The 14,291-nt window shown below is 42.2% G+C and overlaps 1 protein-coding gene and 1 long non-coding RNA gene across 6 annotated transcripts in view; one reads left to right on the top strand and one right to left on the bottom strand.

The window, feature by feature from the left end:
• Window positions 1-14,291, top strand: part of GRID1 (glutamate ionotropic receptor delta type subunit 1) — a 627,303-nt gene that overhangs the window by 301,030 nt on the left and 311,982 nt on the right. The window lies entirely within an intron of this gene.
• Window positions 4,319-13,274, bottom strand: LOC141579263 (uncharacterized). The gene is made up of 3 exons (XR_012510423.1): window positions 13,141-13,274; window positions 5,555-5,619; window positions 4,319-4,851 (listed from the first exon to the last, which is right to left on the bottom strand). It is a non-coding gene; the product is annotated as an uncharacterized LOC141579263 (long non-coding RNA).

Genomic DNA, 14,291 nt, shown 5'->3' with positions numbered 1-14,291 from the left:
CTTTCTCGGATAAATTGCCTGTCTCCTCATCACTTATTTCCTCTTCTGGGATTTAACTTGTGCCTTGGCCTAGGAGATATTCCTCTGCCACCTCGTATTGTCTAACTTTCTGTTTGTATTTTTAGGTAGGTTAGTTAACGTTTCTCGACTTTGAAGAAATGGCCCTCCATGGGAGACATCCTGTGTGTCCCAGCAGTACGCTTCTCTCTTGTCACCCAAGGGCCAGGGTCCTGCCAGTCCCAGGGTAGAGTCTGGCCTGTGTTTGCGATTCCTTCCACAAGCTTTGGGGTTGTGTCTTCTCATTTCTGGTATCTGCCCCCTGGTGGATGAGGCTGGATTAGAGGCTTATGCAGGTTTCTTGGCGGAAGTGCCTGCCCACTGGTGAGTGGAGCTCGGTCCTGGCCCTCCAGTGGGTAGGGCTGTGTCTAGAGGTGACTGGACTCTGGATGTCTGCTGATGGGTGGGGCTGCATTCCCACCCCTACGTTGTTTGGCCTGAGGCTTCCCAGCACTTAAGTCTACAGGCTGGTGGGTGGAGCTAGGTCTTGGTGCTGATGACCTCAGCCTCCAGGAAAGATCATGTAAATGAACACTGCCCGAATGTCCACCAGCTTTTCTGTCTCCAGAGTGAGCCACAGCTGCTCCCTACCTCCCCAGGAGACCTTCTGAAACCAGCAGCCATGTCTGGCCCAGGTTCCTATGAAATCACTGCCTCTGCCCTTGGACCTGGCGCACACAAGATTCTGTGTATGCTTCCCAAGAGAATGAAGTCTCCGTTTCCCCTGGTTCCGTGCGGCTCCTGGATCTAAGCCTCACTGGCCTTCAAAACCAAATATCCTGGGCTCTCCACTTCCTTCCAGTGCTGGAACCTGGGCTGGGGAGCCTGATGTGGGGCTCAGAACTCTCACTCCTGTGGGAGGGCTTCTGTGACTTAATTATTCTTCAGTTTGTGGGTCATGCACCTGAGGGGCATGGGGCCTGAATATATCACGAGCACGCCCCTCCTACTGTCCCACTGAAGTTCCCTCCTTATGTTTCCTGTTGAAGAGAATCTTTTTTGCTAGGTTTCCAGTCTTTTTTCCCCAATGGTTGTTTAGCAGTCAGTTGTGGTTTTGTTGTAGTCGTGATGAGAGGCGAGCTGGTGGTCCTACTACTCCACCATCTTGACCAGAAAAACTCCCTCCTGTATCCTTTAAATCATCTCTACTTTCCTGAGAATACCTAAATACAATATAAATGCTCTGTAAATAGTTACCAGCATGTGGCAAATTCAAGTTTTGCTTTTTGGAGCTTTCTGGAATTAAAATATATATATATATATATATTTTTATCTGTGATTGGTTGAGTCCTTGGATGTGGAATGCACAGTGAGTGGGGACCAACTGTAGCATGTTATGTGCTGATCAGTTCTATGGACAGAATACAGGAGAAGGGGGCGGGGAGTGTTTAGAGGGATTCCATTTTCAATATCTCGATAAGGGAAGGTCTTACCAGGAAGTTGCCATTTGAACACAGACCTAAAAGGTGAAGAAGTGAGCTATCTGAGGAGCTGGGGAAAGGGAATCCTGAGCAGAGAGGACAGCGAGTGAGAAGACCTTAGTGCGGGAGCTTGAATGGATGTGGCGGTGGGCTCTAATGGGATGCTGTGCAGTTGGACATGTCGGATGCTGACGTGGCTGGAGTCACAAGAGCCAGGCAGAGAGTAATAGGAAGGCAAGGAGGTAGCAGTGCTAAGTCTGAAAACTTGCTCCTTGTAAGTCTGATATTCTGACCCAAAGTTGGCCACTGGCTAAGTGTCACTATAGTGCTATAGCAATTCACTGCTGGACTGCACCTACCTATTTGCCAAGTGATTTTTTATAGTATGCTTGAATGTGTTCCTCTCTTCTCAACTAAAGGCGGTCCTAAATAGGGTGATGTGGGTTGAGAGAGGGCTGCTGCCTGGCCAGAGTGTGCAGAAAGCTTCCGGTGGCTTCCTTGTGGGTGCAGGACCTGACCAGGCATGACCGTGTTGATACCACTTCCATGAGATGATAGAATGCGGATGCACATACCCAACTTTTTCCTTCTTCCAGTTTAGTGAGAAATAATTGACAGCACTGTAGGAGTTTGAGGTGTATGGAATGGGATTAACCTACATCATGAAGTGATTATCACAGTAAGTTTAGCGAATATCTATCAGCTCATATAGGTACAAACTTTAAAAAAAACAGAAAAAAACCTTTTTCTTGTGATGAGAACTCTTAGGATTTACTCTCTTAATGACTTTCATGTATAACATACAGCAGGGTTAATTATATTTATCACATTGTCTATTACATCCTTGGTACTTATTTATCTTATAAGTTTGTACCTTTTGACTCAACTACTTCCTTCTGCCCTCACACCTCGCCCCTACCCCTGCCTCTGGTAACCACAAATCTGATCTCTTTTTCTATGAGTTTGTTTATTTGTTTGGTTTTGAAGTATAATAGACCTACAACACTTTTAGTTCCTGTTACATCACATAGTGACTCAGTATTTCTATACATCCCAAATTGATCACCACTTTAAGTCCAGTTATAATACATCACCCTACAAAGATACTTCATCATTATTGTCTATATTACTGTATATTTCACATATATATGTATATTTGATTTGTTTATTTTGCAATTGGACGTTTGTACCTCTTAATCTCCTTCACCTATTTCTTTTCTCCCCCATCCCCCTTCCCATCTGGCAACCACCTGTTTGTTCTCTGTATCTATGACTTTGTCTCTGTTTTGTTGTGTTTGTTCATTCTATAAGTGAAATCCTACAGTATTTGCCTTTCTCTGACTAACTTATTTCACTATGCATAATACCCTCCAGGTCCATCCATGTTGTTGCAAATGGTGAGATTTCATTCCTTTTTATGGCTGAGTAATATTCCATTCTCATTTAAAGTAATTACTGATAGGTAGGTACTTATTGCCATTTTGTTATCTGTTTCGGGGTTGTTTTTGTAGTTCTTTTTTGTTTCTTTCTTTTTCTTTTGTTCTTTTCCCTTGTGATTTGATGACTATCGTTAGTGTTATGTTTGGATTCTTTTCTCTGTTGTGTGTGTATCTGTTATAGATTTTTAGTTTGTGGTTACCATGATGTTTCTATATAGCAATCCATATGTATAGAATATATTATATATGTGTGTATATATATGATTATTTTATATTTATATATATATGATTATTTTAAGTTGCTGATCTCTTAGGTCCTAATGCATTTTAACAACCCTGCATTTTTATTCCTCTCCCCTCACGTTTACTGTTTTGATGCTGTATTTTATATCATTGTGTCTATCCCTTAACTGCTTATTGTGGATATAGAGGATCTTACTACTTTTGTCTTTTAACCTTCCTGCTAGCTTTGTCAGTGGTTGATTTGTTACCTTTACTGTATATTTGCCTTTAGCAGTGAGTTTTCTCTTTCATAGTTTTCATGTTTCTGGTACATGCCCAGGTTTTGGACTTGGGGATGCTGAAAACATCCAGTCTACGTAGGGTAGCCCAGCCTAACAGTGATACGGTTTCCATTACCATTTCCTCTCTCCTGAGCATGTTGGCAAGTCAGCAGCTGCTTTGCAAAATGAGCATAGTTCTTCCCCCAGAGGGCGTAACTTTGCTCCCAAGCCCCAGGAACCTCTCGCATGTTTCCCTTATGTGGGCTCCACGCAGCATCCTGACTCAGTATAGTCGTTTTGAGTCCTGAGTTATGAGAGATGATTGTCATGGCTGTCTGAGCTGCCACCTGGATATGAGGTGGAGAGCCTGCTTTTTCTTTGGGCCCCACCAAAGTCGTCAGAATTTCAACTCATCCAGTGACTGGATGGGAGCAGCACACCTAAGTATGGTATCTTTGTGTTGTGCCTCTTTATTAATGACACGGGATACAAGGGACAGCATGTTGGCCTTTATGCTGTAGAGCATATTCTTGAAGACCCCAGAACATTGGGACTCCAGAAAACTTGACCAAGTTTGGCAAGTTCCTATACTTTCATAGGATTGTCTTCTACCATATGTACATACATCTTACTAAGGCACTTGGTGCTTGCTGATGTATGCTCTCATGTCTTATCAGCACGGTGTCATCAATGTATTAGACAAGTGTTATGTTCTGTTAGATGGTCAGACAGTCCAATTCTTGTGGAATATGTAGCTCAGTGACAGAAAGTTGATATGGCCCTCCAGTAGGACAGTGACGGTTTATTGAGGTACCTACCTGGAGAAAGCTAACTGTTTCTCGTGGTTTGTGTTTGTTATGGTAGAGGGAAAAAAAGTACCAACAGATCAATAACTGTGTACCAGTTGCTAGGGTCTGTATTGATTTGATCCAATAAAGAGACCATATCAGGAACAGCAGATACAATTGAAGTCACCACTTGATTAAGTTGATGATAATCCACTGTCACTCCTTATGACTCATTATCTTTTGCATCTGCCAACCTAGAAAGTAACATAGAGATGTAACTGGAATCCTGGGCTTTGCACCTTTCAAATGTTTAATGATGATGCTAATTTCTCTGATTTCCCTGGGGATGTAGAAGTGCTTTGTTTTCTGATTTCGGCAGGGAGAAGGCAATGGTTTCCACGTTGCCCTTTCTGCCTTATTAGTCCCTAGTCGATTTTCAGAAAGTCAGCTAGGAAGTTCATCATGTTGCTAAAGGTATCTGTTCCAAACATTCACTCAGGAAATGGGGAAACAACCATTGAGTAACTCTGGGGTCCTTTGGATGCTCTGTGAGGTTGCCTTGGGTCAAAGCTCGATTTTTCATTGGACTTCCATTAGTCCCCACTCTGACAGATGGGCCCAGCAGTGTTCCAGGTTTCTAGGACTTAAGAATAGCCGAGAGTCAGCATTCACAATACCCAGCAGGTCATGGTATTTTCTTTCCCCCAGGGCAAAGGTATTCTGATAAATAGTTTCGCGTCTCTTTGAGAAGGCCAAGAGAATATTCACAATGTTTAATTGTGATGCTCCAGGGAGAGTTCAGGTCCTTCTCTCATTTAGAGTTCAGCATCATTCACAGGGCTCAGGGCTTGAACTTTGGATGGAAACAGTCTGTGTCTCCATTGTTATTACTTAAATCAGGCCTCTTGTTTCCACCACTAATACAAATTAAGTAAGATTTTGGTAATTTACTCGTCTACTTTTGTTTTGGGGACCTCAGAGTCGATCAGTCACCATCAGCTATCCCTGTGGGTGAGGACATTCTGGTGACACCTCTGGTCCTGCTGCTTCTTCCAGCCACCAGGTTCACTTTACCTCTGGTGTTTGGCTGCTGCCACTTGGCCTCTGCCCCTCTCTGTTAAAATCAGGGGTCCAGTTTCAAAATTGTATTTGACGCAGAGCTTTATATCCTGTAGACACCGCGCACTGAAATGCGTAGCCACAATGCCCGTGCTCCCCTCAGCCCTGCATTTATCAGCACTTGGTGAGGGGGAGGCATCTGGGCATGTGGGTATGGGTGGGCAGAGGGAGGTAACATACGATAAATGGATGTCAGTATTCCGTGCTCCTGGGACTCCTTCATCTACCTTATGCCGAAGAAGTTCTGGCATCTCCGCTTCATGTAGAGTAGATCATTGTTGAGTTTGGATTTCTGTTAAATAACCAGCAAACAATTAGAGCCATGCCCAGCTACCTGAGCTAGGGCATTGAACTTAGAAGTCTGACAAGTGCCTCCAAATTAGTGATTTCAGTCTGGTTTGAGGTTATGTTTATCAATCCTTGGTCTAGCCTTCTTAGGGTTTATACCTCCACAGGCATCCCTGGTGTAAATTAGCTAAGTCTGCTATCTTTGTGTGTGAGCAAACCTTTTCCTCCCAGACTTAGTTTTGTAATTGTCCTCCAAGAGATGCTGGGATAATACCCTAGTTACAGACATCAAGACAGTGATGTGTGTCTGTGTGTCTGTGTCTGTGTGTGTGTCGTGATGAAAATGAGTTCCTTGTTTCAAAGTAAAAGCTGCAATCAAAGGAATTTGGGGTCTTCAAATGAAGGAGGATTGTGCTAGCAGAGAAGGGAGGAGAAGCTGTTTCAGCCGATAAGGGAGGCTGAGTGGGGTTGGGGGTAGTAAGGCCACTTCAAGTTATCTTAAATTCTGCCGTCAATATTCATTTCAATTATCTGCTTCTTGTGTGTTCCCAGTCAATGCCCCAGCTCCAGCATAAGACACTGGGTGAGTTGTGAATGCAGCTAATATTATAATTCAGCACTTATAAGACCTAAAATTCAGAGATCTGAGTTTTTCTTTCTCTTTCATTTATGTAGTGTAGTTAGAATCTGCCCCTCCAACCACTCCATTCTCATTTGTCTCTTCATACCTTTCACACTGCTCTTTGGGATTGGAGCCTTCAGTTCCCAAAGCCTTGCCTTCAGTCCATCTATCCATCCATCCATCCGTCCAACAAATATTTAATAAGCATCTGGTATTCACTAGGTATAGTTCTAGGTGTTAGGATGTAGTAGAGGAAAACAAAAAAACAGAAAAATCCCTGACCTCATGGAGTTCCCAACCTAGCAGACATTTTATTTCAGATGATCACGGGTGATAATTTACTGAGTTATTTCACAATTGCAAAGTATTGGCTTCAGCTTCTCATTCCTGAATCCCAGTAAGATTTTCATTACTTTAGCCCACACTGGGGCCAGAATACCAGTCCCAGGTAGCGCTCATTGTTTCTTATTAAAGTAGACTCTTAATTTATCTCTACATATTCACTTTGAACACCTCTAATCTTCATCCAGAGTTATTTTTTTTTCAAAAAACAAAATGCAAAAGTCGTCTTCTGCACCTACTCTTTCCTAGCCCACATTCATTTTAAGATTTTTATTGAATTTAAGGTAAAGACCAGAATCTTAAATGTGTCCCTTATGGTCCATCTCCCACCGAACTTTGCACAAATTTCCTTTGCTTACTTGCTCTTGCAGTCAAAAATGCACACGTGCATGTGTGCACTCACACACACACACACACACACACACAACACACCTTCAATGGGCACTTCCTTTATATTTCACATAAATCAATTTAAACTTCTCTTCCTGACCCCCCATTTCCACCCCTGCCAACATGATCTGGTCCTTAGCACCTTGCCTACCCTTCATAGCCCTTGGTTCAAATTGTAATCAAGCTTACAGTGTGATGACTGTCTGATAAAGAGTTTTTCCGTTGCCGACAAGTGTGCCCAAAGGAAGCAAGTGCCATGTTTGTGTGTTTCCTGCCAGATTCCCAGTGCACTGCATGTGCTAACACATAGTGGTATTCAGCCATATTTGTCTAATAAGTTAACAACTTCATGGTACCCGTTCTAATGATTTCTCAGTCTCTAAGTACCCACCATAGGGATGGTAGAGATACTGTTGTCACTTGGATAAGAGGCCCTTCAAAGCTTCCAGGGGCAACCAGGCTGGCTTCCTGCAGGAGAGTTTGAGCCATGACATGGACTGAGTTTGTCCCTAAGTGGGTGTTTGACAGTAGCCTGGGTCTTTTTGTTCTGGATCTTACTCTGTGTCTGATCTGCAAACCTGAAGGAGGTAATTGCTGGATTTAATTCACTGTCTGGAGTCAAGGAAGTGGAGAGAGACAGTAACATTTTTGTCTCTGTCTTCGGAGGCCACTGAGACATGGGTTTTCAGCCTTGTAACATCCCTGCCCATTTATCTGCCAATGATTAGGCCCCAGCTTTCGCGTGTTATCTTCTTTTTGTTCGTTCTGATGCCTGAATCAGAACTGAGGCACTTACAGACCTCAGCCTAGGCTGGGTTCAGAAACTCCCAGATAATGTGTTCGTGACCCTGGTTCTTCAAAATTCTTTAGGACGTGAGAAAGCCTTTGCAGGGGAGACGTGTAAACGATGTTTAGGAAACTGGAGTCTAACAGTGTTCTCACTACACTTGCCTTCCTTCTTGGCAAGGAGGTTACCTCTTTTACCATCGCTCTTTCATTTATCCAATCAACTCCCGATTATCCGTCCTCAACAGCATGGCCTGACTTTATCTCAGGCAATCAGTTCCATCAGACAGACTGATTAGAAGCCATTTCCTTCCCAAATTCTGCAGCTTGATGTTCCTGTTAACTTTTATCCTCAGGAATACAGAATTCTTTTCTTGTGCTGCTTCGATGCATGCATAAATAAAAATGGCCGCAGCTAAGCCCCCATCCACTGCCACTGAAATCTCAGCTTCTCTCACTCTGGGATGCTGGTGTAGGTATTTCATTTATGGTATTGGTTTGAGGAATGTCAGGAAGGAACTCGCTGCTAAAAAAAAAAAAAAAAACCAAAAAACTCTCCTGTAATAAACATCTATGCCCTTTGCAAAGATGAGACCACAGCATTTGTCTGACCAGGGAAAGATAGGTATCCTTTCAAAGACTTTTTTCCACTTTTTAAAATTTATATTTTAGACCACAGAATGGGATTAATTGTAATCTCTGGTTTATGAGACACTCTCATTATTACTATGTGTAGCCAGAGTTAGTTATGTCGCGTTTTGAGTACTGCATAATATTACAGTGGGATGCTATTGTGAATGGTGTCTCCTTTTGAATCCGTTCTCCTGTTGATGGGCGCGAGGCAAGATGCCAAGATTTTGCTATTACGAACTGTGCTGCTGTGAGCACTCGTGTGCCTGTTTCCTGCTACATATGCACAAGTTTCTCCCGGGGTGGCATTGTTGGGTTGTCAGGGACTGAATGTTCAACTTTACAAGAAAATTACAAATTACTTTCTAAATTGACTGTATCAATTTATCCTCCTGCCAGCAACGTACAGGAGATGCTCTTGATCCAAGTTCTCTGCAACAGGCAGAGGCTTCTCAATCTGTGTGGACAGAATATGTGTGTGAAACAGTGTATTACTAGTCTTCATTTGTGTTTCCTGGAGAGTAAAGATCTTATAGCTTTATTGTTTGCAGGCATTTCCTTTTCTGTGAACTGCTCATTTTTGTCTTTTGCTCATTTTCCTACTGGTTTGCAGATTCTTTTCTTATTGATTTATAGTTCTTTGTATGTTATTGATGTTAGCCCATTGTCTGTTACAACCATTACAAATATTATTTTCCTATTTACCTTTTTTTTTTTGTTTCCTTGAAAGTTTCCATTGATCAGCATGAGTTCTTAATTTGGATAGAGTCAAAATTTATCATCCATTTACCTTATATAGTTTTTCTTGGAGGGGAGGGGCTTAAGAAATCCTTTTCTATTCCTTTAAGACATTTACCTATATAAAAGTGTTCAAGTTGGCTATTGTCATTAAGTTCTTTTTTTACATATGCATACATATTATACATTTTTTTAGATCCTTTTCCATTATAATTCATTATAAGAAATTGAACTTAATTCCCTGTGCTATACAGGAAGTCCTTATTGTTTATCTATTTGATAATATAGTAATGCATACCTGTTAATCCCAAACTCTTAATCTATCCCTCCCCCCTTCTTAATCTGACTACGGTTAATTTTTATATTTGAACTGAGTTAGGGGTTGAAATTCACTTATTTTCTTAAGTGGATAACCATATTTTCTAACTCCATCTATTGAATAGTCCCCCACGTGTCCTGGGAACTGACCTACCGCTTGGATCGTGTGTAACATTTCTATATACCTACAATGTCTGTTTCAGGGCTTTGTATTCTATTCTATTGGTTAATTTTCCTATTACTGCAGTAGTCCCTCAATGTCTTAATTGTTATAGCTTATATAATTCTTGATATCTGGTAAAACAAGCCTCTCCTCATCAATTTTCTTTTTCAGAAGTGTTGGCTATTCTTTACTCTTTCATGTAAATTTTAGAATCAACTTATTAGGATCCATAAAAATCCTTTTGGGATCTTGAGTAGAATTACATGAAGTGTACAGATGCATCTGAAAGAATTTACATCTACATAATATTACATACTCCTCTCCCTGAAGATGGCATGTGTCTTCATTTATTTAAGGTTTTCTTAGATCAGATAGAAACTTGTATTCCAATATTCCTCTTGCTTGCTGTCATGAGAAGTCTTCATCATCTGTTTCTCCATTGTCATAATACGAGCTGTGCCTCATAATTTTGCATTCCTGTATATCGTCTTAATTCAGTGTCTGCTCGATTGCTGCAGATTACTAGGTGGTACTTGTCAGGCACTGAGGAGTGGGCATGTATGTTGGAGCCATCGCTGTGAGATCCCTTATCTGAGCTTGGCAGTTAAATTATCAATGGTTTCTATAGATGCTTGCTTTCACTTCTCTTTGTGCTATGTTCTTAGTAATCCATGTATCTGGTTCTTTGTTATTGGATGTTTCAATCACAGCACATCTCTTTCACCTGCTGCCTAACTTACGTGATTAACCAGTACAGGCGCCAACTACATTTACCCTTGCCTTTGGTTGCTCTCCTTACTGTCTTAGAGGAAGCTTTTTGTGTTTGGGAGGGAGGGAATGCTAAAGTTTTGTCTTTGTTCCATATTCATTTAACAAGTACGTACTGAGTGGAGCTGGCCACTGGGAAACAAAAATGTATGCCCTGGGGGAGGAGGGTGTCTAGGGAGCACAGAGCAGAGCCATCTCAGTCAACTGGCTGGAGCTGTGGGCCAAGCATAGAGCTTTCTGCAGGGAGAAGTATATTGATATCAGTGGCCCTAGGACCAAAACTGACCAGTTCTTAGAATTCCTGGCATTTACCCCATTTCTGTTTGAATGCTGGCAGAGCCAAGTTGTATATATGTATAGAAAGAGAGAGGAGAAAGAAAAAGAAGGAAAGAAAGAAAGAAGGAAAGAAAGAAAGGAAGGAAGGAAGGAAGGAAGGAAGGAAGGAAGGAAGGAAGGAAGGAAAGAAAGGAAGGAAGGGAAGGGAAGGAAAGGAAAGGAAAGGAAAGGAAAGAGATTTATTTTAAGGAGGAATTGGCCCACATGATTATGGAGGCTGGGAAATCTAAAATCTGCAGGGCATGCTGGCAGGCTGGAGACCCAGGGAGGAGCTGATGTTGCAGCTGAAGTCACAAGGCAACCTGCTGGCAGAATTCTCTCTTGCTAGGGTAGCTCAGCCTTTTGTTCTATCCAGGCCTTCACCTGATTGGGTGAGGCCCACCCTCATTCTGGAGGGCAATCTGCCTTACTCAAAGTCTATCAATTTAAATGTAAACCTCATCTAAAAACATCTCCACAGGAACATCCAGGATAATGTTTGACCAAAGATCTGCCCACTATGGTCCAGTCATGTTGAAACATAAAATTAACCAACACAGAGGGGCTTTAGAAAGCTCTTTCTTGTAGCACCTCTACTACTTCTTCTATTATTACATTTTTCAAACAGAGGTAAACATCAAGGAGAATTGCAATATGCCTCCATGTGCATTCCACAGAGACAGGATTCCAGAGTGGTTAGGAGCACAGATTTGGGGCCACATGGCCTGGGTTTGCGTCCTGGGTGGGTAATTTTAGGCAAGCAACTTATCCTCCAAGTGCCTCCATTTCCCCATTGGAAAATGAAGGTGACTAGTACCTCTCCCTCACAGCGTTGTCATGAGGGTTAAACGATGTAATGTGTGTAAAGCATAGATCAGTGCCTGACACCTGGCAATTTCTATCACTCACTTCCTAGGGTTAATAAATTTAAACATTATGATGTGTTTATGTCAAATATTCTTAATGAAAAATAATATATATATAGTTGAAACTGCCTTTGTTTCTCTCCTCAAGCTGATTTCCCTTTTTCTTCCCTCAAAGGCAGCCTTGTCCTAAGCTTGGCATCTAATTTGACAGTTATTTTTTCCTAAATTTTAACTACATATCCATTAACAAGATATAGCAGTGTTTTCTGTATTTCAAATGATGGAATGTGGTATCATATTGTACATAATATTCTGTAACTTGCTTTATTTTCACTCAGCAATATGTTGTGGGGATCTAATGATTCTGAATATACAGAATTTTGTCTCATTTTAATGGTGATGAGATTCTTTTGTATGAATTGTTTACCATCCTGTGCCTGTACTGCTGGCTCTTGGGGAGTTTCTGATGCTTTGCTGTAACAAGCAGTGCTGTGAGGGACACAGCTCTCCTTGTGCCCAGTGTGACAGGCTGCAGGGCAGGGCAGGCATGTTGGCTGTTCCCTGGGTACCTCCAAGATAATGGTGCCTTACTTTTTCATACCCTGGCCAGCACTTGGTTGATATTGTTAACCTTTAAAGTCTTTGCCTATCGGATGAGCATCAGTGGTGTCTTGTTACCAAATACAGCTCCCTGTTTGCTGATTTTTGAATGTATTTTCAGAACCCATTGGCCATTGGGTTCCAAAGCCTTTTGAGAAGAAAACCACCTCAGAAAAGGGAACCCTCCTACACTGTTGGTGGGACTGTAGTTTAGTGCAGCCATTATGGAAAACAGTATGGAGATTCATTAAAAAACTAAAAATAGACATACCCTATGACCCAGCAATCCCACTCCTGGCCATATATCCAGAGTGAACTCTAATTTGATAAGATACATGCACCCCAATGTTCATAGCAGTGCTATTTACAATAGCCAAGACATGGAAACAACCTAAATGTCCATTGACAGATGACTGGATAAAGAAGCTGTGGTATATTTATACAATGGAATACTACTCAGCCATAAAAAAGAATAAAATAATGCCATTTGCAGCAACATGGATGAACCCGAGATCGCCATTCTAAGTGGGGTAAGACAGACAGAGAAAGAAAAATACCATATAATATCACTTATGTGTGGAGTCTAAAAAAAGACACAAATGAACTTATTTACAAAGCAGAAACAGACTCACAGACATACAAAACAAACTTATGGTTACCGGGGGGAAAGGGGGCAGGAAGGGATAAAATGGGAGTCTGAGATTTGCAGATACTAAGTACTATGTATAAAATAGACAAACAACAAGGTCCTACTGTATAGCACAAGGAACTATATTCAATATCTTGTAGTCACCTAAAATGAAAAAGAATACAAAAAGGAATATATATATGTATATGGATGACTGAAACATGATGCTGTACACCAGAAGCTGACACAACATTGTCAACTGACTATACTCAAATTAAAAAAAAAAAGAGGTTCAGGAATGAAAAAAAAAAGGCCACCCTCACATTTGATGTCTATCGATGGCAGCTTCCCCCACATACCTGGCCCAGGTGATGATTGGGACGTGGCCAGGCCCACCTGGAGTTCCATGAGCCAACTGCCCTGTGTTCTGCTGGCTGCTGGTAGCATTGGTGGCTTCGAGAAGCCTGAGCTCTGAGGAGTCCAAAGCAGCTGGGGTCCCCTGACTAGTGACTGAAGTCATATTCTAAGTGGGGCACAAGTGCCAGAGAATTAAAAATACTTCTTGTTTTTGGATACGAAGCTGACATGTTCTCAGGACAGCAGGGCTATATCTGGATGAATAGCTGTCAGCTGCCTGGCAGGCTCTCCCAGCCAGCTGATGTGCCCAGGGCTCCCCACTCTTCCAGCTCCCTGGCTGCCCTGGAGCAGGCCTTGAGAAGATGCGGGTTCAGGCAGGGCAGGCGCCCTGGGGCTCTCCGCCATCACTGGGCTCCGCTGCCTGACGCAGCGCTTGGCATATTGTAGTTGTGCACTTGCATTTGTTAAATGAGTATGTCGAGTGTCCCTGTTTGCCTTGGAGGTTCTGGACTGCACTGGGCAAGGGAGACAGAAGGAGGAGGAGATGCCTTCGTCCTTATGGGTTTGCCACGGATATGGTGAAATAAATCAAACCAGTGGGAGGTCAGGCACCCCTCACACTTCAGGAAGAATAAAGGGCAGCCCCCAGATCCCAAGGAAACTTGTGCTCACCCTGCGAGAACACTTACAACGGAATTTTTTTATCAGTTTTATGGCTTTGTCCTATTTGTGCTTGTATTGCCAGCATGATACATGGGGTGTGGAAGATAGTAGGTGCTCAGTGAATATCTACTGAGTGACTGAATACACCAGTGGGGGAAGATACAATGATCCTCACCAACCATGGTTTTGAAATGCCGCTTTTGTTTCTGTGTAAGAAAAATGTTAAATTCTACAATCTTCTAACGTGTGCATAATTCAACGTAGTCCCTTTAAACAAAAAAGCCCAGCAATAAACATGGCTCCTTCCTCCTCAAACATGGGGCTAAGTCTGGGGAGTTATGAAGGGAGAGAGATTTGTTTATACCCCTCCCAGGCCCAGTAACCACCATGATAATTTTGTGAAAAAGGCCAGACAGTTACACAAGAATTTTGCTGAGACTTGGGAAATCGAAACACAGGAGAAAGCAAGTGCAATGAAAAATCATTAAAT

The sequence above is a fragment of the Camelus bactrianus genome, chromosome 11 (genome assembly GCF_048773025.1).
Source record: "Camelus bactrianus isolate YW-2024 breed Bactrian camel chromosome 11, ASM4877302v1, whole genome shotgun sequence".
NCBI classification, from domain to species: Eukaryota; Metazoa; Chordata; class Mammalia; order Artiodactyla; family Camelidae; genus Camelus; species Camelus bactrianus.
The sequence above is the reverse complement of the archived record's forward strand: the minus strand, read 5'-3'. Positions and strand labels throughout refer to the sequence as shown.